Here is a 23,583-nt window from a genome sequence, read left to right on the forward strand (position 1 = left end):
CAGGGAATATGATGGGGGAGGTTTATACTTAATTAGCTAAGTGGAAACTGAAAAGGGGCAGCACATGGGAAGGTGTTCTAATGATCTAAACAGGCTGTTAAAGGTTTGATTTTAGGCTTATAAAAGGATGACTTCCATCAGTTTAAAGGGAGGAAGAAAGAAGAGGAGAAGGAGATCTGGGAAGAGAGAGAGCAAAAATACATACATATACACACATAGACATAGAGACACACACATATTAACACATACAGACAGAAATAGATAGAGAGAGGCATAACACAGAAAAGAGGGACTGCATCTTCATCTTTGTCTTGATTCTCACTGGTCTGGATTTCCTTGTTCCATATTGATTTCTTCTGAGTCCTGTTTGAGATTACTAGTTGTGTGTAGCATCAGTTCATTTCTGGATCTATTCTGCCCAAATTCTGATTCACTCTGCTGGGAATTTGCTACATTCTGCCATTTTTCATTGGTTCTAAACTGCACCTTGCACTGGGAATTTGTCCTGCTGTTTGTTCATCTGTTACTGCTGTTTCGCTTGCGCTGTTGCTCAACTGACTCTCTTGCTTTCTTCATTGTAAGATTCTCCTCAGGTACACACTTCGAATCTGTCTGATGTAACTGATGTCGCAATGAAAGTTGGATCGAAAGATCCGAAGAATTTTTAATCATATGTTGCCTTACTTATAGCTTTGCGAATATTGTTAAAAATGTATAAATCCTTTAACTTGTAGCCTAAGAGAGAATACATTAGTAAGCTTGTACTTAATTAATGTTTGTGTTGATTTGAAACTGTGGTGTTTGATTCGTTTAGTAGCATACATGATGTAAATGTAATACATGAAATGTGAAACTATTTAGTGCGATTGCTAAAGTTAAATTCACTCTTTCAGCATGTTTTGAATAAGTAGGGGCAAATGGCTATTAAACTAGCCAAGTATAATACAGTTTTTGAATCGTCCAGTTTTCGATTTCTTTAGGCAGTTTATAGGATTAGTTTTGAATATCATCGGTAGTATTCTTTAATAAGGAATTCTATTAACCCTGTTTAAGCAAGTTAATCTAAATTCGACCTAAAGATGTTTGTTCGGATTAAGTGTTGTATTTCGTTAGAATAAATGGATTTTTTTTGTCAAATTAAAGCATTTTTTCATTGAAGTATAATGTTTTTCTCAACTTTGTAAATAATTAACCATAAGAATCCGGATTAGGCCAAAGCATATAATTAAATTAGCATGTACCTTTCTCTTCTAGTTTTAGAGACAAAAGCATTAGAAATGTAGCCACTTTAGGATATCCTTTCTAAAAAATAGAGACGAGCCTCGCCAAATAAAACGCGAAATTGCGGGGCCCTCAATAAATAACCATAATAAATATTTTAGAATTCGGGATAGGCCGTTTAGTGAATTTCATGGCCTTCTACAAAAATAATAACGTGCTAGACTCTTTAGGCGCGGTTTAATAATTTGACCTTCTTAAACACGGGTGCACATTGATGTGACCCAAATCCGAATCTCAACGGAGTCAAAATGTGTCGACGACCATGGGTGCATTGATTGTGACGTGGTTCGAGATGCATTTTCACGACGTTGCAATTCTATAAAAATAAATGATAATAACAAAAGCGGTTTAAACTTAATAAAAGCACGTAAGTCATAACATGTATTTAAATCAGATATTTAGCCATTATAACAATTTAAGCGACCGTGCTAGAACCACGGGATTCGAGGGTGCCTAACACCTTCCCTCGGGTCAACAGAATTTCTTACTTAGAATTTCTGGTTCGCAGACTTCATTTGGAAAAGTCGAAAATTTCCTCGATTTGGGATTCAAGATAAACTGGTGACTCGGGACACCAAAAGCCAAACCTTTCCCAAGTGGCGACTCTAAATAAATAATCCCATTTCGAATATTGTCACTTAAATTGGAAAAACTCCCTCACGCATTTAACCCATCGGGGCGGGCGCGCAGAAAAGGAGGTGTGACAGCTCTGGCGACTTTGCTGGGGAGATGCAACCCAGAACCACTGGTTCAGGGTTCAAGAATTCGAGCTTAGAATAATTGTTATATTTGGCTTTATTATCTGATCTTTATTACATGCTTTTGCATAACGTGCTAAATGTTGTCTTTTACCGCTTTGATATTATTTGAACTGTATATAAACTATGCCGAAACCCTTCTCTTCTTACCTCCGGGGAGAAGCTCGCTGGTCGAGACTCCCTATTCTGTTAGTGTCAATACCTGAAATAAGAAAGAGGTCGGACAAGTTACAAAGCCGGACGATCTCGCGGGTCCCCGGTACGTAGCCCCCTCCTCGACTCGAGTTGTCCGCTCGGGTACACAGTCTAGAACAAATACCCAGGTTGTGAACCTAGTATAACGAAACTTCATGCCGGATCCCTAGTAGGAACGCTTATTTGCATCATGTTGCATTTGACTTAGGGGACTCAACACAGGGGTTGGGTCCGTCTAGGACTAGCAACCTGAAATGAAAAGACCATCCTGCTGCATCCTATTTGTTTTGTGCATTTATTTGCTTCAGTTCCGCATGCTGACCGGTTTCTAAAAATAAAAGGGAAAAATAGCAGCGTAGGGAGATAATTACTTCTTTTGGAAAAACCAATGTCCGAGTAGTGTCGAAACCTCGCCGGAATTTCTTCTAAAAAATATATATATATAAAAAAAAGATTGTCTTCTAGTTTGATTTTAAAAAAAATAATATAAAAATTTTCTTTTTATCATTTTCAAAATCAAAAAAAAGAGAAGGTATTTATTTAAAAGTAAAAAAAAAACGGAAAATTCATAATTCAAAAAAAAATATTGTTTCTTTTGTAGTACCCCTTTTATAAATTCAGACTAATAGTCCAAATATTTCCTAAAAAAAATAATAATAAATATTTTCTTTAGTCTTTATCTCTTTTCAAAAATAGTATAAAAATATATATTCTTGTTTTCTAGGTTTATTTGATTTTCTCTATTCACGATAGCCCGAACTACGCCGGTTTGATTCTCACCGGATGTGAGATACGTAGGCAACCCTCATCGGGTTCAACCCCATTTTTGCTAAAATAGCCAAAATCAATAAATAAATAAAAAAAAAGAAAAAAAATGTGTCAAATTTTAAAAGAGTCATAAATAAGTCAGGTGATGCTGTTTTGTCATAAATAGCCGAATGTTCCCGAAAAGGGACGCCGGAAGGCTGACTTTGCATAAACAGCCACCTTTGGGTCTTGTTTAGCATTTTTGTCCAGTTGACCCACACAGCCTTAAAATCTTCGTCCCCGAAGTGTTTAAAGGTCGTGTTCAAAACTTGATCCCCTTTGTAAAATATTTTTGAGTCAAGTCATTTTTGTTAAAATCACCTTAATAAATGTGCAGGATGAGCACGATGCAAAATGAACATTTTTCAATAATGACCAAAATCCCTGTCAAGTTACGGCTATGGTGGAATGATCTAGGTGTTGAAGGACAAAATGAGGTCAAGAAATATCTGAAAGGTCTCGTGGGTTTGTTGGAAATCCAGCCTCGGGGAGATATCATAAGAGCTCTGGTTACCTACTGGGACCCAGCGTACAATGTTTTCCATTTCTCTGATTTTGAACTCACCCCGACTTTGGAAGAAATGGCCGGGTACCTCGGGAATGCTGAACGTCCGTTGAGGCAAAAATACTTGGTCGCCCCAAGAGTTGTCACGGTACATCGGTTCCTAGATTCATTGAAGATACCCAAAACGGTCCACAACCCGGATCTGGCAGCCGGATTTTGTACTCCATGTTTCATATATGATAGGTACGGTCATGAGGGGAGATTCAACAATCCAATCAACAAACTGTGCAGCAAAGGTGTTCGTCAGAAGTGAGACAAACACAGACGGGTAGATTTCATGATGATGTTCCTGGGCCTTCTGGTATTTCCAAGGAAAGACGGAAACATTGATTTGAAGATATCCGGGGTCGTCAGCACTTTACTCACGCAAAATGACAGTACTCTCGCACCTATGGTGGTATCTGACATCTTTTGAGCTCTTACAGCTTGTAAAGCTGGGGGAAACTTCTTCAAAGGTTGTAACTTGCTCCTACAAATATGGATGACCGAGCACCTCTGCCATCATTCCGAGATTTTGAGCCATGGTTCCCCAGAAAAGACTTGCATAGAAGAATTTTACACGAGAACCAAAGAGATCAGTTTGCCCAAAGGAGTCTTGGCATGGACCTCGTTCTTTCAAGCTCTTACTGCCAGCCAAATACAATGGACGCTAGAATGGTTGCCTGTTGATGAGATCCTATATATATCGGCAGCTAAAACTCATTTCTTACTGATGGGGCTTAAGAGCATTCAACCTTACGCACCCTGCCGAGTTTTGAGACAGTTCGGAAGATGCCAGACAGTACCTCATGAAGAAGATCTTAGCACTCAAGCAGTTGAGATAAGTCCTAACGGACAATTCCCAGAAACGAAGATTCGCCAGATCTGGAGTGAGTGTCAATATTTGAAATCAGATACTTGCGTGCGGGATCGAGCCAAAGGAGAGACGGCGCCAGGTTACCTTGCATGGTATAGAAGGGAATTTGAGCATGAAAGGCCGGCTAAGAGACCCCACATCCGGAATTTCACCGAATCATCGCAAAAGCAGTGGGATTGGTTAGCGAAGGAAAGAGGCTATTGCGCCGAAATCAGCAGGTTGAAGCGACAAGTGGAAGGCTTGAAATATGAGCACAATGTGCAAGTTGCTACCAATCTGGGAGAGCGGAACAAGTTAATTCAGGAAAACGAAATGCTCAGAGCCCAGATCAAACAGATAAGGGTGGATGCGGATAAACAGCCAAGGCGTCGATCAGACGAGAAGCTGATAAAAAGGCTAAAAAGTGAAATCAAGGAATGGCAAGATGGTTTGGAGAAATCCGAAAACGTCATAGCAGAGCTCAGGGCACAGTGGGATACAAGAGCAGATAAGCATCGCCGATACCTGAATCAATTGGAAGGCGACCACGAGAAAACTGTTGCTAAAATGAAAAGAGAGATGGCTACACTTGAAATCAAAGCAGCTAATCAGGCCAAGGATCTCCAAATTGAGAGCAGATACTGGTAAGACTTGTTGGCCCGAATGAAGTTAGAAGTACGGCAACTGAAGAATCAGCATATTCAGGATGCTCAGGTATTCAAGATGTGCAGCGATCAGATAAAATGCCTACTTATAGAGAAGAAGCAAACCAGAAATAGGATCAAGGCCATTGCCCATGCCATCACCCGACGATGTCTACGATGTGAGAACATGACCAGCGTTACCGTCCTCTCGGCAGTGATGAGTTATGTCAAGCAGACCATGCATGAGCTGGAACAACTCGAGAGGGATCTCACACCTAGGACCGCAGCGAGGCCGAACGATGCCCCGCGGACACCAATTCTCAAAACCATAATGTACTCATAAGTCAAGTCTATGTCTTAGCATCTTCTACCTGTTTTTCCTTAAGAGTGATTTTAGTCTGTTTTGAGTCTAGGTTTATTTTCAAAGTTTGTTTTTCCTTTTGCAAAATATAGCTTATAATATACCATTTCAACAATAAAAAGTGTGTTGCTTTCTACGCTCATTTGTATGTTTCGAACTACGTAATGATCTGATTCACGTAGGCATCGTGATACGTAGGCAGTCCTCATCAGATCCGGCCACATTTCTTTTACTGCAAAATAAAAAAATAATAAAAGAAAAACAAAAACAAAAAAAAAGGGAAAAAATAATAAGAGGAAAAATGCCGAAATGACACATGCTCTCGTAGAAAACATGTAGTAATCCACTCAACTGTATAGGTGCATCATGCCCAACGTGAGATTGACTATCTGTTATTTGCTGCAAATTAACCGTGCGTTTGTCGTTGAGTACCTCAGGGTTTTTGGAAAAGACGGTTGGTTTGGTGAAAGTCTGGCCTCGCACTCATACTTCACGAGGTCAAGGAGAAGTGTTCAACTACCTGTTGTTAGGACCAGAAGCAGTACTCACACTTACTTCACCAGGTCAAAAGGAAGTGTGGAAATGTCTTCAGAAATTCCGTTGCAAACAATCCCTGTTTCCGAGGAGAGCTCGATCTCAGCCGTCCTCACACCTGAATCCGCAACTGCGGAGGAAAATAGAATCCTACGGCTCCGCATGTTGGAAATGCTGGACGACTGGAATAATGGGAAAGAGCCGCCAAGTGTCGTCCCCGGATTCCCTGAATTATTCTCCAGGTCAAGTGGGACTTCTAATGTCCCCATAAATTATCCTGCTACCCCATTCGGGTACCCAGCCACCTCAGCCTTCTCTGCTGGATCGCCTTCTGAGCCTCATCCCCGAATGTCAGCCACCGATGCAAGCATGAACATCTTTACTGCACCGCCTTGCCCGATTACGGCACAGCCTGCCACATACAAACCGAGCTTTGACTCATCCTCTTTTACATTCCAAGCACCATCGTTCTCAATGGAACCAACTAGGTTCGCTACCAGCACTAATCCTCCACCGCCTCAGTGCGAGCTTGCACCCGGGCAGGATCAGAACCCCAGAATTGCAGAACAAAATGAGATTGCAAAGAGAATGAGAAGCCTTGAACAAAGTTTGAAGAATATGCAAGGATTGAGCGGGCAGAAGAGCGTCTCTTACGCCGACCTATGCATGTTCCCTCACGTGCACCTGCCAGCGGGTTTCAAGACCCCAAAGTTCGAGAAATACGATGGGCACGGTGACCCCATTGCACATCTTAAGAAATACTACAACCAATTGCGAGGAGCCGGCGGAAAAGAAGAACTGCTAATGGCATATTTTGGGGAAAGTCTAGTAGGAATAGCCTCGGAATGGTATATGGACCAGGAAATGTCCCGATGGCATATATGGGATGATCTCGCCAGAGATTTTGTAAAACAATTCCAGTATAACATCAACATTGCACCAGACCGAAATTCTCTGTCAAATTTAAAGAAGAAACCTTCAGAAAGCTTCAGACAATATGCTATTAAGTGGCGTGAGCAGGCGTCGAGGGTGAAGCCTCTCATGGATGAAGTGGAAATGGTCACTACCTTTCTCCAAGCTCAAGAGTCTGACTATTTCCAAAACATGATGTCAGCCATGGGAAAGCCGTTTGCAGAAGTAATTAAGATTGGAGAGATGGTGGAGAATGGTCTGAAAACAGGTAGGATTCTGAGTCAAGCAGCCATAAGGGCGACCTCCCAAGCCGTCCAAAGCGGGTCCGGAGGAATGACAAGAGGGAAAAAGAAGGAAGAAACGACCATGGCAGCCTCGGAAGCAAGGGAGTATCGTCATCCCAGGCCCCGTTTTCCGGAAAGAACACCACAACACTACTACCCCTACTCAAATTTGGCATATGCTCATCAACCTTATATGGTCATGAATGCCCAGCCTTATGCCCATCCACCACAACAAGCCAACCGAGGCCCAGCTCCACCTCCCAGAAATCAGCCTCATTACCGCAACCACTATAACCCACAACCCCCGCAGAATAACTTTTGCCCTCAAGAGCCACCTCGAAGGCGGACTTTCACGCCCATCGGTGAACAATACTCTACTTTGTTCCCGAAGCTAGTCCAGTTGGGTTTCTTACAACCAATCCCTCAAACGAGGCAAAACCCAACGTCACCTTCTTACAAAGCTGGAGTCAGATGCGCCTATCATTCAGGGGCCGAGGGACATGATACAAATGACTGCTGGTCGTTGAAAAGAGTGGTCGAGAATTTGATAGAGCAAGGGAAAATAGTGCTAAGGGACGAAGAGATCCCAAATGTGACTAACAATCCATTGCCTGCTCATAATAATGGGCCGCTGATCAGAATGATTTGTGAAGATAAAGAATTCGACCCTGCTTTGAAAGCTATAATTGCCATTGTCGACACGGGGAAAAGGCCTGAAACAGACCAGAAATCAGAAAAGGGGGAGGAGGCCAAGGCTATAAAGAGCGAGCCTGAAAAGAAGGTGGAGAAGAAAGTGGTACCGGTAAAGGATGGAGTTCTTTACATACCACGAGGTCGAGCTGAGAAGACGCAGAACTTCGGGATCAAAAAGACAAAACCTAGGTACGTGCCAAAAGGGGCCTATGTGGTCCGGGGGACGATACAACCACCTCGGCTGAATGAGCCAGTGGTTATCGGACGCGTGCCACAAAAGCCAATGACCAACCCGTCCACAGTGCCGTGGAATTATCAAAAGACTTTGGTAATGTACAAAGGTAAAGAGGTCATGGGAGAACTTCCAGAAAACACTTTCATTGGAAGGTATTCAAATACCCAAGAGCTGAACAACGCCACACAAAGGCGCTTCCCGCCAAAGAAGCCCGTAAGTGTTGAAGAAGCGGAAGTGTTCTTCCAACAAATGAAAATGCCGGATTACGAAGTGATAGATCAACTGCGCAAGTACCTCGAACAAGTGTCCATGTTGTCATTGTTGATGAGGTCAACCGAGCATCAAAAGATCTTACTGAAGACCATGAATGAAGCATATGTGCCAGTTGAAACCTCGGTAGAACAACTAGAGCGGATGACAGAAAGATTCTTCGACGTCAACCAAATCTCTTTCAGCAAAAATGATTTACCCCCGGAAGGAGCGGCACACAACAAGGCCTTGCATCTAACAGTTAAATGCGAGGACTACTATGTCAAGCGGGTAATGTTGGATAGGGGATCAGGTGTTGACATTTGCCCGCTCTCCACGCTACAAAGAATGGAAATTGGGACCGGAAGAATCCGACCCAACAATGTCTGCGTAAGGGCTTTCGACGGCATCAAGAGAGATACCATGGGGGAAATAGACCTGTTGTTGGTCATAGGGCCAGTCGAGTTTGAAGTAACCTTCCAGGTGCTCGACATGGATACATCCTACAATTTCCTCCTCGGCAGACCTTGGATCCATGCGGCAGGAGCTGTGCCTTCCACTCTTCACCAGATGGTGAAGTTCGAGTACGAAGACCGAGAGATCGTGGTCCATGGGGAAGATGAGCATGCTATTTATCGGGACCCATCTATCCCATACCTTGAACCAAGAGAAGGGAGCAAACATACGGTCTATCAAGCTTTCGAGATTGTACTGGCAGAGCAGCACGAAGAGGGAATACCCTGCCCCCAGCCTTTCTTGTCTAATGCCTCGGTTATGGTGGCCAAAGAGATGATCCGGCACGGATTTAGGCCAGGAAAAGGGCTTGGACGAACCCTTCAGGGAATAACAGAACCCATTTCCTTGCCAGTCACCAAGAAACCTTTTGGACTAGGTTTCAAACCTACTCCAGCAGATAAAGAGTGGGCAAAGAAAAGGAAAAATGAGGGTTGGAAGTTACCTCGACCATTGCCGGATTTATATGCAACTTTCATCAGGCCAGGGTATGCTGAAGAAGAAGATGATGAGGTCTTCACAGCTGAGGAAATCGAGGAGATATGTGGGGCGATGAGAGAGATGCTCTACGAGGTCCACATGGTTCAACCAGGTGAAGGCACAAGCACTGCTGAGATGATGTACGTGGGGCCGAATGCCAAACTTCAAAACTGGGAGGCCACGCCATTCCCGACTAGAACGGAAGTCCGGGTAGACCTGTCCTGCCACCTTTCCTGTGTCACAAGTTGTCTCCAGGACATAACTTGAACGTTTTCTTCCTTTCAATTGTTGTTTTGAATTCCTGAGTTGTAAACATTGTTGTCTTCCAACTTTCCAAAGAAAATGAAAAAAAATCATCATTGCTTTCCCATTCTTTCTTTTGTTCTGATTTGTGTTATTTTTCCTTTTATCTTTCCTTTCAGTTATAATAATGCGGCTTTAAATATGACATGCTTGCGGACTTCACGCCCAGATCACAACGAGCTATTTAACTGTGAATTAATGAACTCAGAACCAGAATATGACGAAGAAGAGGCTTTTAGGGAAATAAACCGAGATTTGGAACATTTCGAGAATAAACCTAAACCAAATCTGAATGACACTGAACCGGTAAATTTAGGAACCCCGGAGGAAATCCGGGAGACCAAGATAAGCATTCACACGGACAAGAAAACGCGAGATGCGATAATTCAACTTCTTTTTGAATTTAAAGACGTGTTTGCTTGGTCATATGATGACATGCCGGGACTAGGTATTGATCTAGTGGTTCATAAATTGCCGATTCATTCTGATTGTCCTCCAGTTAACAAAAGCAACGAAAGTTCAAAACTGAGGTCAGCGACAAGATTAAAGAGGAGATCACTAAACAACTGAAAACGGGAGTGATTCGGGTAGTCCAATATACAACATGGTTGGCGAATGTGGTTCCAGTACCGAAAAAGGACGGGAAGACTCGGGTATGTGTAGATTACCGAGATTTGAATAGAGCAAGTCCCAAAGATAATTTCCCACTGCCCAACATCCGCATCCTCATTGATAATTGCGCCAAACATGAAATACAGTCTTTCGTAGATTGTTACGCTGGGTATCATCAGGTATTGATGGATGAAGAGGACGCCGAGAAAACTGCCTTCACCACGCCTTGGGGCACCTACTGTTATCGGGTCATGCCATTTGGTTTGAAGAATGCTGGGGCTACTTACATGAGGGCCATGACTGCCATCTTTCATGACATGATGCATCAGGAAATAGAGGTATACGTGGACGACATGATAGTCAAGTCCAGGACGCAGGATAATCACATCCAAGATTTGAGGAAGTTCTTCGAGAGATTAAGTAAGTATGACTTGAAGATGAACCCAGCCAAATGTGCTTTCGGAGTTCCGTCGGGCAAACTTTTGGGCTTCATCGTAAGCAAGAGAGGTATCGAACTAGATCCAACTAAGATAAAATCTATCAGAGATTTGCCTCCCCCGAGAACGAAGAAAGACGTGATGAGTTTGTTGGGCAGGTTGAACTACATCAGTCGGTTTATTGCCCAGCTGACAAGCACGTGTGAGCCCATATTCAAGCTGTTAAGGAAAGATGCGGCGATCAAATGGACAACTGAGTGTCAAGAAGCCTTTGATAAAGTCAAAGAATACCTTTCGAATCCCCCAGTCTTGGTCCCTCCAGAACCAGGGAGGCCACGTTTCTTGTATCTGACAGTCTTAGAGAACTCTTTCGATTGCGTCCTAGGGCAACACGACATAACCGGAAAGAAAGAGCAAGCAATCTACTACTTGAGCAAGAAATTCACCGGCTACGAGGCCAAATACACTCTGCTGGAAAGGACATGTTGCGCTCTCACGTGGGTTGCTCAAAAGCTGAAACATTATCTCCAAGCCCACACTACGTTCCTCATAAGCAGGTTGGATCCTTTGAAGTATATATTTCAGAAACCGATGCCTACTGGAAGACTGGCGAAGTGGCAAATCCTGATTACTGAATTCGACATAGTCTATGTCACTCGCACGGCAATGAAAGCCCAGGTGCTAGCAGATCATTTGGCCGAAAATCCGGTCGATGAGGAATACCATCCATTGAGTACCTACTTTCCAGATGAAGAAGTGAACACCGTAGAAGTGGTCTCGGAGGACGCTCATGTTTGGAAGATGTTCTTTGACGGAGCCGTGAATGCCAAAGGTGTAGGGATTGGGGCAATTGTGATCTCGCCTTCTGGTCAGCATTATCCCGCCACAGCTAGACTTCATTTCTTTTGCACAAATAATACAGCTGAGTATGAAGCCTGCATCATGGGCATGCATATGGCAATCGATCAGGATGTCGAAGACTTACTGATTATGGGAGATTCTGACTTGATTATCCGGCAAGCCCAAGGCGAGTGGGAAACTCGGGATGTCAAACCTATCCCTTACCGACAGCATGTGGAGGACCTCGGCAAGCGCTTTACATCAATAGAGTTCAGGTATATCCCGAGGTGTCACAATGAACTGGCAGATGCACTTGCTACTTTGGCTTCAATACTACCCTACCCGGGCAACGCCCACGTCGATCATTTGGAAATCCAAATCAAGGAAAGACACGGTTACTGCAACGTAATCAAGGCGGGATCAAATACTCACCCTTGGTACCATGACATCAAGAGGTTCCTGAAGACACAAGAATACCCCGAGCATGCTACTAGAGATCAAAAGAGGACCATTAGGCGACATGCAAGTGGTTTCTTTCTGAGCAGGGAATTGTTATATAAGAGGACCCCGGACCTCAATCTCCTAAGATGTGTTGACGCCGAGGAGGCGGGAAAGATCATGCACGAAGTACACGCAGGTGTGTGCGGACCTCACATGAACGGGTATGTCTTAGCGAAGAAAATCCTTCGAGCAGGTTATTACTGGATGACCATGGAAAAGGATTGCTTTAGCTTCGTTCGGAAGTGTCATCAGTGTCAGGTGCACGGTGATTTGATTCAAGCACCTCCCACGGAGCTGCATCCCATGTCTGCACCTTGGCCATTTGTCGCCTGGGGCATGGATGTCATTGGACCAATCGAACCAAAGGCTTCGAATGGACACAGATTCATACTGGTTGCCATCGATTACTTCACAAAATGGGTAGAGGCTGTCACTCTCAAGTCGGTCACTAAAAAAGCTGTAGTGGACTTCGTACACTCAAATCTTATCTGTCGTTTCGGTATTCCTGCGACTATCATTACAGATAATGCAGCAAACTTGAACAGTCACTTGATGGGAGATGTATGCGAGCAATTCAAAATAACGCATAGGAATTCTACTCCTTATCGGCCAAAGGCCAATGGTGCTGTAGAAGCAGCGAATAAAAACATCAAGAAGATTTTGAGGAAAACCATCCAAAGTTCCCGACAGTGGCATGAGCAGTTACCATTTGCATTGTTGGGGTATCGCACTACGGTACGCACATCAGTAGGAGCGACTCCTTATCTTTTGGTTTATGGGACCGAGGCTGTAATACCAGCAGAGGTAGAAATTCCTTCGCTTCGAACCATTGTCGAAGCGGAAATCGAAGACAGCGAGTGGGTCAAGACTCGGCTAGAGCAATTGACTTTGATTGATGAAAAGCGAATGGCCGCAGTTTGTCATGGACAGTTGTACCAACGAAGAATGGCCCGTGCTTACAACAAGAAGGTCCGACCCAAGAATTTCGAAGTAGGTCAACTGGTACTGAGGCGTATTCTGCCGCATCATGAGGAAGCAAAAGGGAAATTTGCTCCAAATTGGAAAGGCCCATACATCATAAGAAAGATATTGCCGAGAGGAGCATTGTATTTAGGTGATATCGAAGGAAATGACCCCGCAACAGCAGTAAATGCAGATGCAGTCAAGAGATACTACGTCTGAATTATACTCCAGTAGTCTTGACCCATTTGAAATGAAGGAGGTTTTATTCCCCACTACTCCCCAAACACTACCCAATTCTCTCTACAAGCCTTTGAGCCGCTTACAAAAAAAAACAAAAAAAAAAACATTGATTGAGGCCTGAACTACGTTTGACTTGATTCCGAAAGGATACGTAGGCAGCCTCTCCCTGAGGTTCAGTCACACCAACAATAAAATCCCATTCACCATGAAATTGAAACCGGGGCACGTCGAGCAGTTTAGAAGTTAGTATCATCTACCTCTCTTTACCAAGCACAAGCCTTCAAATCAATTACCAAAGATAGTGGGAAACCAATAAGCGTCACAAATGCAGACCGGCACACTCTGAATTGAGAGAAATAAAATGAGAGAGTCTCGTCGGTGAAAACCTTCGGGCACCGCGAGGCCGGGAGTAGAGAGACCAAAATGAGAGAGCTTGTTTAGCAAAAACTCACAAAGAGTGCTATCAAGTGATGACAGGAAGAGAAATGAGAGAGGTCAGCCAGCGAAAACCCGCAAAGGGCGCTGTTGGCCGAAAGAGTGACTCCACCCAAGGAGGTTTCGGCAAAGTTCCACCAGGTTTGGAATCACAAATCCGTTCTGGTTCAGGGAAACGCAAGCCCATGGAAAGTCAGGCGTCCAGTCCAAAGAGCATGTCATGTCATTTAAAGCCAGCATTATCTTCCTCAGATAAGTCTTTCTCGTCCCGAAGGGGGCACTCCTTTTCTGAAATTTGTTTTATCTTTTCTTTGTTTTTCTTCGAATCTCTTTTATGTTTAAGCCCAAGTTCTAGATGTACCGGAAAGGACAGGTGGCAGGTTTGGTTGCACGGAATTCCGTTTCATGAAGGAAAACACCTCGTTTCGTTGGTACGTTTGTCTAAGCCTGATGAATCGTGACGTTTGATGGTGTTCAAAGTAAAGAGGAAAAAGAGAAATTTCCCCCAGCAAGTCCGCCTTCGGACGAATCCCCACAGAGTCTCCCCTTGTACAATCCCCCACAGAGTCCCCTCAATATATATATAAAAAAAAAATCCCCGTTGGAATTTCCCTAGCACATCCCCAGCGAGTCCCTTTGTAAAAATTCCCCAACAAGCTTACCCCAACAAATTCTAGAAAGCCCGCTTCGAAACAAATCCCCAGCATGCCCCATTATACAAAAATCCACACAAAGAATCCACTTTGTAAATATTTCCCCACAGGGCTTCCTTTTGTACAAATCCCTACAGAATACCTCCAATAAAATCCCCGTTGAGAACCTCCAAGCAAAACGGGACAAAAAAAGAGAGAAAAGAAAAAAGAGCCTTACGAGGCAAATCATCACAGAATCTGAAAATACAAGCCTGAGCAGTCTAAAGGGTTTCGACATATGAATCAAATCAATGGAGGGACTTCGCAACAGAAATGAAGACGCAACAAAGCAACCGGGAACGATCAAGGTCACCAAACCGACCGTCATTTCCGAACTAACAATTGTTCTTTGTCTGAAAAGTTGAAACAGGTTTAATCCAAGACAACCATGCAAGAAGTAGGTGTCGCCTAAAGAAGAAGGTACATGGGTACAAGAAATATTTTGGCAATAAGGAATTCACTCGAAAGGTAAGTTTCCACGAAACTCCCTTTTATCTTCTACTAAAACAAGAAAATTCAAAAAAAAGAGGTCAGTTGTTGTTCTCGAATTTTGTTCCCAGCCAGTCAGCATTAGAGTCTTAAACCCTAAACTGAATTTTTCCTTTCAGTCAGCATTAGGGTTTTAAACCCTAAACTGAACTTTTTCCCTTCAGTCAGCATTAGGGTTTTAAACCCTAAACTGAGCTTTTCCATGCGGTCAGCATTAGGGTTTTAAACCCTGAACTGAACTTTTTCCTTTAATCAGCCTTAGGGTTTTAAACCCTAAACTGAACTTTTTCCATTCAGCCAGCATTAGGGTTTTAAACCCTAAACTGAGCTTTTCCTTCCAGTCAGCATTAGGGTTTTAAACCCTAAACTGAATTTTTCCTTTCAGTCAGCATTAGGGTTTTAAACCCTGAACTGAATTTTTTCCTTTAGTCAGCATTAGGGTTTTAAACCCTAAATTGAACTGTTTTCCATTCAGCCAGCATTAGGGTTTTAAACCATAAACTGAATTTTTCCTTTAGTTAGCATTAGGGTTTTAAACCCTAAACTAAACTTTTTCCATTCAGCCAGCATTAGGGTTTTAAACCCTAAACTGAGCTTTTCCATGCAATCAGCATTAGGGTTTTAAACCCTAAACTGAATTTTTCTTTAGTCAGCATTAGGGTTTTAAACCCTAAACTAAACTTTTCCCATTCAGCCAGCATTAGGGTTTTAAACCCTAAACTGAGCTTTTCCATGCAATCAGCATTAGAGTTTTAAACCCTAAACTGAATTTTTCCTTTAGTCAGCATTAGGGTTTTAAACCCTAAACTGAACTCTTCCTATTCAACCAGCATTAGGGTTTTAAACCCTAAACTGAGCTTTTCCATGCAATCAGCATTAGGGTTTTAAACCTTAAACTGAATTTTTCCTTTAGTCAGCATTAAGGTTTTAAACCCTAAACTGAACTTTTCTCATGCAATCAGCATTAGGGTTTTAAACCCTAAACTGAGCTTTTCCATGCAGTCAGCATTAGGGTTTTAAACCCTAAACTGAATTTTCCATCCAGCCAGCATTAGGGTTTTAAACCCTAAACTGAATTTTTCCTCTAGCCAGCATTAGGGTTTTAAACCCTAAACTGAGCTTTTTCCATGCAGTCAGCATTAGGGTTTTAAACCCTAAACTGAATTTTTCTCTTAGTCAGCATTAGGGTTTTAAACCCTAAACTGAACTTTTCCTTTCAGTCAGCATTAATGTTTTAAACCCTAAACTGAACGTTTTCCTTCAGCCAGCATTAGGTTTTAAACCCTAAACTGAACTTTTCCTCTTAATCAGCATTAGGGTTTTAAACCCTAAACTGAACTTTCCCCCAGTTGGTCAGTATTAGAGTTTCAACTCTAAAACCGAACTTCTCCCCAGCTAGTCGGTATTAGGGCCCCAACCCTGAACTGAGCATGCATACCCTCTTTTATCAATTTTATGAACTCTCTGGCGAATAATTCACGAAATTTTCCTAGTGAAATTGGGGCATAAAATTTCGTTCGTTTGTTTGTTTTTCTCCCGCAGGTCTAACCTCGAGCCACACGAATCGAAATGACCCACGAGATGAGTCTCAGCTCAGAATCAAAGAAGAAAAAGACAAAAAAAGAAGATGTCCCGAGATATCGGAGTAAATGGAAGGAAGATTGACTCCAACATTCGATTAAGGTCCAGAACTCTGCCAGTCACGTCTCACTGAGTATCCCAGAGGTTAAACAAGCACCTACAACTCGCAAGCATCAAGATTCGGATCGAAGTCTCCAAGCAAAATCAGCTAAGACCCATGATCAAGTCGCAAAAGAATCATAGATAGGGATCTTGTAACTAGCAGTTGACATGCATATAAGTATTTAGTTCAGTTTCAATTTTTCTTTGGTTGTAATAAGGCGGTCAGTAAAGCAGGTGACAACAGCAACAGCAGTAACAACAAGCATTGCAATCCCATGGTAGTCCCAGCTACCGAAGTTTTCCGAACTACATTGATCTGATTCCTGTTAAGCCCAGGATATGTAGGAAATCTTTGAAGCAAAGATTCGGTCAAAACTTTCAAAAAAAACATGCTTCACACGGAGTAGTCCATAGGCAAAAATCGCTCATATCCGCTCACTTTATCTTTGCACGAAAACCCTTCGTATTTTCGAACAAAGAGGGGCAGCTGTGAGCACGTGATTTTTGTCTTACGCGACAATCGCTCCAAAAAGAAATGAAAAATATTAACAAATGGTCCTGTTGTACAATTTTTGGATTTTTACGTGGCATTTTGTTAATTATTTATGATTTTTGTCCATTTTTATTTTTTATTAAAACAAAATACAAAAAAAATGTATGTGTCATGCGTAGTTGGAACCGTAATTCGGTTATTAAAAAGAAAAATCATAAATAGGCATCTTTGTCCGTGATTTTTGTTTGATTTTACCTGCTTTAAATATTTTAATATATGTGTGCAAATAATTGTATTAAGTGTTTATTTAATTTTAATTTGATTTACTCAGATTTTGTTTTAAAATAAATAAAAAATATTAAAAGAGAGTGCAAAATTGGGTTGAAGATCAGTTGGGCTTATTTTCATTTTAAATTCGAGGCCCATAACTCAAACCCAAAACCCCTGTGTAACCCGATCCGGACCAGCCCACTTCAAAAAACGTCCAAATGACGACGTTTTAATCCAGTCTGATCTGGGCCATTGATCTCAGATTGATCAACGGCCAAGATCACTTCCCCATAACCCACTGATGAAACCGACCCATTTCACCCGGACCGACCCAACCCCCTTTAGTCTAAAACGACACCGTTCCCCTTTAACTGAAGGATCCTGGCCTTCCATCTCGCCTCATCCAACGGTTGAAATCAATCCACCTATTCCATATATAACCTTCTTACCATACCCTACCCTCCTATCCGAGACCCCGGCCTTCGTCCTCATCCCCTTCCCCTCCAAACCCTATCCGCCCTTGTATTCTTCACCATGAAAGCCGGCGGCATGAACGCCGGTGACCTCCACCTTAACACCGTAGAACCACCCTCACAACCCTGAACATGGATCTGTTAACCACCTAGCTCGAATCTCTTCCCACCTTCTCGAATCTTCATTTGAAGATTCGAGTCGGAACCTGACTTACACCGTTTGACCCCAGTTTCACACCAGACACTCCCCAGACCCCCCTCGTGACCAAACCATGCTTGGTTTGGTCCGAATCTGACCAGGGAAGCATAAATCCCAGATCTGATTTTTGGAACCTTAGGGTTCCTCGTCACTGGTCCGTATCCGTTCGAGCCAAGGTATTTAGGGTCTAATGGATTTTAGTCGAAGTGTAACACTTCGATTAAAGTCCTTTCAACCCCAAGAAGGTCCTGTTCGAATCCAAGCCAAGACTTTTGATTTTTCGGGATTTATGGTGAGTTTTTGTTTTCCTCTTTCCTTTATTTTTAGTCCATGTGTTGATTACAGGTCTGTTCATGTTTTGTTTAATTTGTGTCCCTGAATTTTATCAACTGTGTCCTGTCCACTTTGCCTGAACCTACGTGTTTGATTAAGTCCCTCTTCTATTCACTGATAATGTGTATGTGTAAGCTGTACAATCAAATGAATTTGAATTGGTTCGTTCAATTAGTTCCCAGGGCCATTCTGTATTAACATTGCAATCTGAACCCCTTGTGTGATACTGTTGAATGTCTGATTTTGGCTACGATTGTACATGTTATGATTAATATAGTCGAGTCGACATGTGTCGTCAATTAGTTTTAACTGTCTGAACAATAACAAATTGACCTGCTGCTGTTAAGCATTGCCTGAATCTAATTAGGAACTGAGTCTAGTTACTTATAGTTATTAATTGGATTTCAGAAATCTAAGGTGTGGTCTGTAATTGCAAACTGAATTGATGGCATGTGCACTTGTGCACCACATGTGCATAAAGGCCCCCTTTCTGAATTAAAATAGTTTGACAGCATATGCTGTCAAACCACATTCTGCTGCCCATACTCTACTTTAGTTTCAGAAATAATAAACATTACTCAAGAGTAAGACTGCCAGAGAATATGATGGGGGAGGTTTATACTTAATTAGCTAAGTGGAAACTGAAAAGGGGCAGCACATGGGAAGGTGTTCTGATGATCTAAACAGGCTGTTAAAGGTTTGATTTTAGGCTTATAAAAGGAGGACTTCCATCAGTTTAAAGGGAGGAAGAAAGAAGAGGAGAAGGAGATCTGGGAAGAGAGAGAGAAAAAATACATACATATACACACATAGACATAGAGACACACACATATTAACACATACAGACAGAAATAGATAGAGAGAGGCATAACACAAAAAAGAGGGACTGCATCTTCATCTTTGTCTTGATTTTTACTGGTCTGGATTTCCTTGTTCCATATTGATTTCTTCTGAGTCCTGTTTGAGATTACTAGTTGTGTGTAGCATCAGTTCATTTCTGGATCTATTCTGCCCAAATTCTGATTCACTCTGCTGGGAATTTGCTACATTCTGCCATTTTTCATTGGTTCTAAACTGCACCTTGCACTGGGAATTTGTCCTGCTGTTTGTTCATCTATTACTGCTGTTTCGCTTGCACTGTTGCTCAACTGACTCTCTTGCTTTCTTCATTGTAAGCATCTCCTCAGGTACACACTTCGAATCTGTCTGATGTAACTGATGTCGCAATGAAAGTTGGATCGAAAGATCCGAAGAATTTTTAATCATCTGTTGCCTTACTTATAGCTTTGCGAATATTGTTAAAGATGTATAAATCCTTTAACTTGTAGCCTGAGAGAGAATACATTAGTAAGCTTGTACTTAATTAATGTTTGTATTGATTTGAAACTGTGGTGTTTGATTCGTTTAGTAGCATACAGGATGTAAATGTAACACATGAAATGTGAAACTATTTAGTGCGATTGCTAAAGTTAAATTCACTCTTTCAGCATGTTTTGAATAAGTAGGGGCAAATGGCTATTAAACCTAGCCAAGTATAATACAGTTTTTGAATCGTCCAGTTTTCGATTTCTTTAGGCAGTTTATAGGATTAGTTTTGAATATCATCGGTAGTATTCTTTAATAAGGAATTCTATTAACCCTGTTTAAGCAAGTTAATCTAAATTCGACCTAAAGATGTTTGTTCGGATTAAGTGTTGTATTTCGTTAGAATAAATGGATTTTTTTTGTCAAATTAAAACATTTTTCATTGAAGTATAATGTTTTTCTCAACTTTGTAAATAATTAACCATAAGAATCCGGATTAGGCCAAAGCATATAATTAAATTAGCATGTACCTTTCTCTTCTAGTTTTAGAGACAAAAGAATTAGAAATGTAGCCACTTTAGGATATCCTTTCTAAAAAATAGAGACGAGCCTCGCCAAATAAAACGCGAAATTGCGGGGCCCTCAATAAATAACCATAATAAATATTTTAGAATTCGGGATAGGTCGTTTAGTGAATTTCATGGCCTTCTACAAAAATAATAACGCGCTAGACCCTTTAGGCGCGGTTTAATAATTTGACCTTCTTAAACACGGGTGCACATTGATGTGACCCAAATCTGAATCTCAACGGAGTCAAAATGTGTCGACGACCACGGGTGCATTGATTGTGACGTGGTTCGAGATGCATTTTCACGACGTTGCAATTCTATAAAAATAAATGATAATAATAAAAGCGGTTTAAACTTAATAAAAGCACGTAAGTCATAACATGTATTTAAATCAGATATTTAGCCATTATAACAATTTAAGCGACCGTGATAGAACCACGGGATTCGAGGGTGCCTAACACCTTCCCTCGGGTCAACAGAATTCCTTACTTAGAATTTCTGGTTTGCAGATTTCATTTGGAAAAGTCGAAAATTTCCTCGATTTGGGATTCAAGATAAACCGGTGACTCGGGACACCAAAAGCCAAACCTTTCCCAAGTGGCGACTCTAAATAAATAATTCCATTTCGAATATTGTCACTTAAATTGGAAAAACTCCCTCGCACATTTAACCCATCGGGGCGGGCGCGCAGAAAAGGAGGTGTGACACCTAAGAAAATATAAAAAATTCGATCCGAGGTCAAATACTCAAAAGTTAAGCTTGGTCAACTCTTCCAACTTAAAGCTTCAAACATAAAATTTATGCTTCCAAACATAGTCCGAATCACCCAAAACCCGAAACTAATGATACACACAAGTCATAATACATCATACAGAGCCACTCATGCCCTAAAACCATCGAGCGAAGTGCAACTGCTCAAAACGACCGGTCGGGTCGCTATAGTTGACATTTGTGTTGACTTTGCGTAATTGGGGCAAGATCATAGCTTTATTATTTGGTGTTCTTTCTATGACTTTTATTGATGTTATTAGGTTATTTTGGCTAGATTCAAGCCACTCGGAGGATGATTCACAACAGAAGGAATTTCTGGAGCACTGATTTGGCTTGCTTGAGGTAAGTATCTTACCTAAACTTGGTTGAGGTACTAGTTGCCTAAGTTATTAGTATTGGATATGCGCTATGGCTGGCACACATGTGAGAGGATTGCGTCTATGTACACACACCAGGGTATTATCCATGCTCAGGGTGGTGATTAGGCTATTATATGCCCTGAATTGGTTGCTAAGCTTCATGTTATCATGCGTTTTGTGTTGTACCCCCTCTGTGAGCTAATTGAATCATGCTAGAGATTATTTGTTGGTTGATCTCCTGTTCAAACATGTTAATTACTATTCTTGTGGTGTAATCACCTGATTTGAACTGTGTAGCGCACTTCGCATATGCCTACACCTTAACATGTCACTTATTGATTCCATGATTATGTAACTTGATATCATTGTTCATGTACATGTATTCTTGTATATACTTTCTGTGGGATATGGACTAGGTTGATAGCACGCGAGTGGTCCGTGCGTATCTGAGTTATATTAGCACGTGAGTTGTCCACACAATTGTTATATATAACATGTGAGTTGTCCGTGCATCATGTGAGTTGTCAGAAATATATACATGCCTTGTTTTTCATTTCTTCTCTATATGCTAGATTGTTATCTGAAATAGAGCATGTTACATTATCTTTGTTCGCCAAGGTGGATTATTTTATGATATGTGACTTGATAATATTATTGATGTGTGCTTGTGAGATTTATGAACTAAACATGTTATTAGCAAGTTCATGGATAATTCTTGTCTTTATTACCTTGCCGAGGTTAGTTATGGTACTTGCTGAATACATGGGGTCCGTTGTACTCATCATACACTCTGCACTTAATTGTGCAGATCTAGGTATTGGACCAAGACGTGAGTCATTTTTTATTGTGAGTATGTTCAAGAGACGAGGTAGAGTTGCATCTCGACCGCAGTATTTGGCTTCTCTTTTCATTTTAGTGTTGTTGTTTCCATTAAGATAGTATTTCCATTTGTATTCCAGATTTTTAGTTCCATTTTAGATCTTACGACTCTGTATTACTAGTTTTGGGGGGAGGGGGATTGTATGTATTGACACAATTCTGTTATGTCAATTGGATTTGGATTTATCTTATTTCTGTAAATCTTGTTATTATGTTCCGTTTTTGTTATGTTTGCTTGCCTAGCAAGTGAGTTAGGCACCATCACAACTGATTGGTGATTTTAGGTCGTGACAAGTTGGTATTAGTGCCCTAGTTTCTACATCTCATGAAAAAATTTAGCAGAGTCTTGTGCATCGGTACAGAGATATGTGTACTTATCTTCGAGAGGCTATCGAACTGTTAGGAGAACTTTTCTTTCTTTCATTCTTGTCGTGCAAATTTATTATTTCCGAAGTTTGAACCTTTACTATTTATTCTATCACAGATGGTGAGTACACATTAAGATAGATCAGATGAGTAGGAATCAGTGCCTCCAATCTAGGCCGCGAGAGGCCGGGGTCGAGGTAGAGGTCGAGGTGAGGTGCGTGTTACAACTAGAGCAACACTTGTGGAGCTACAAGTTGCTCCAGTGGAGGAGCAAGTTCCGGATATTGTTGAGCCGGTGGGACCTCCACAAGATACTTAGGCTATGGTTTCTGCTCCAGTTGCTACTCTACCTGCACAGCCAGCTAGGGGTGGAGGATAGACGGGTAGAGGACATCATATAGGGGAAGACCAAGCCCGTTGTTATGATTTCCCTGGTAGGACTGAGGTAGTTGCATCAGATGTCGTCATCACAAGTAATGTTCTTGTCTATCATAGAGATGAATCAGTTTTATTTGATCCTGTTTCCACTTCTTTGTATGTGTGATCCTATTTTGCTTCATATTTAGATATGTCTCGTCATTCTTTGGATAACCCTGTTTATGTGTCTACATCCATTGGGGATTGTATTATGGTGGACCGTGTCTATCATTCTTGTTTGGTCACTACTGTGGGCTACGAGACTAGGGTCGACCTTCTGTTACTTAATATGATGAATTTTAATGTGATTTTGGGAATGGATTGGTTGTCATTATATCATGTTATTCTTGATTGTCACACTAAGACTGTGACATTGGCTATGCCGGGATAGAAGTGAAGAGTTTAATTGGGTCATGTTCCTAGAAGGGTGATGTCTTTTCTGAAAGCTCAGCAGATGGTTAAGGAGGGGTATTTGGCGCACTTAGTCTTTGTAAGGGATGTTAGTGCTGATACTCCTACTTTTGAGTCAGTTCTGGTAGTGAGTGAGTTCCCATATGTGTTTCCAGCTGACCTACTAGGCATGCCACACGATAGGAATATTGATTTGG

This window comes from Nicotiana tabacum, chromosome 3 (assembly GCF_000715075.1).
Source record: "Nicotiana tabacum cultivar K326 chromosome 3, ASM71507v2, whole genome shotgun sequence".
Taxonomy (NCBI): Eukaryota; Viridiplantae; Streptophyta; class Magnoliopsida; order Solanales; family Solanaceae; genus Nicotiana; species Nicotiana tabacum.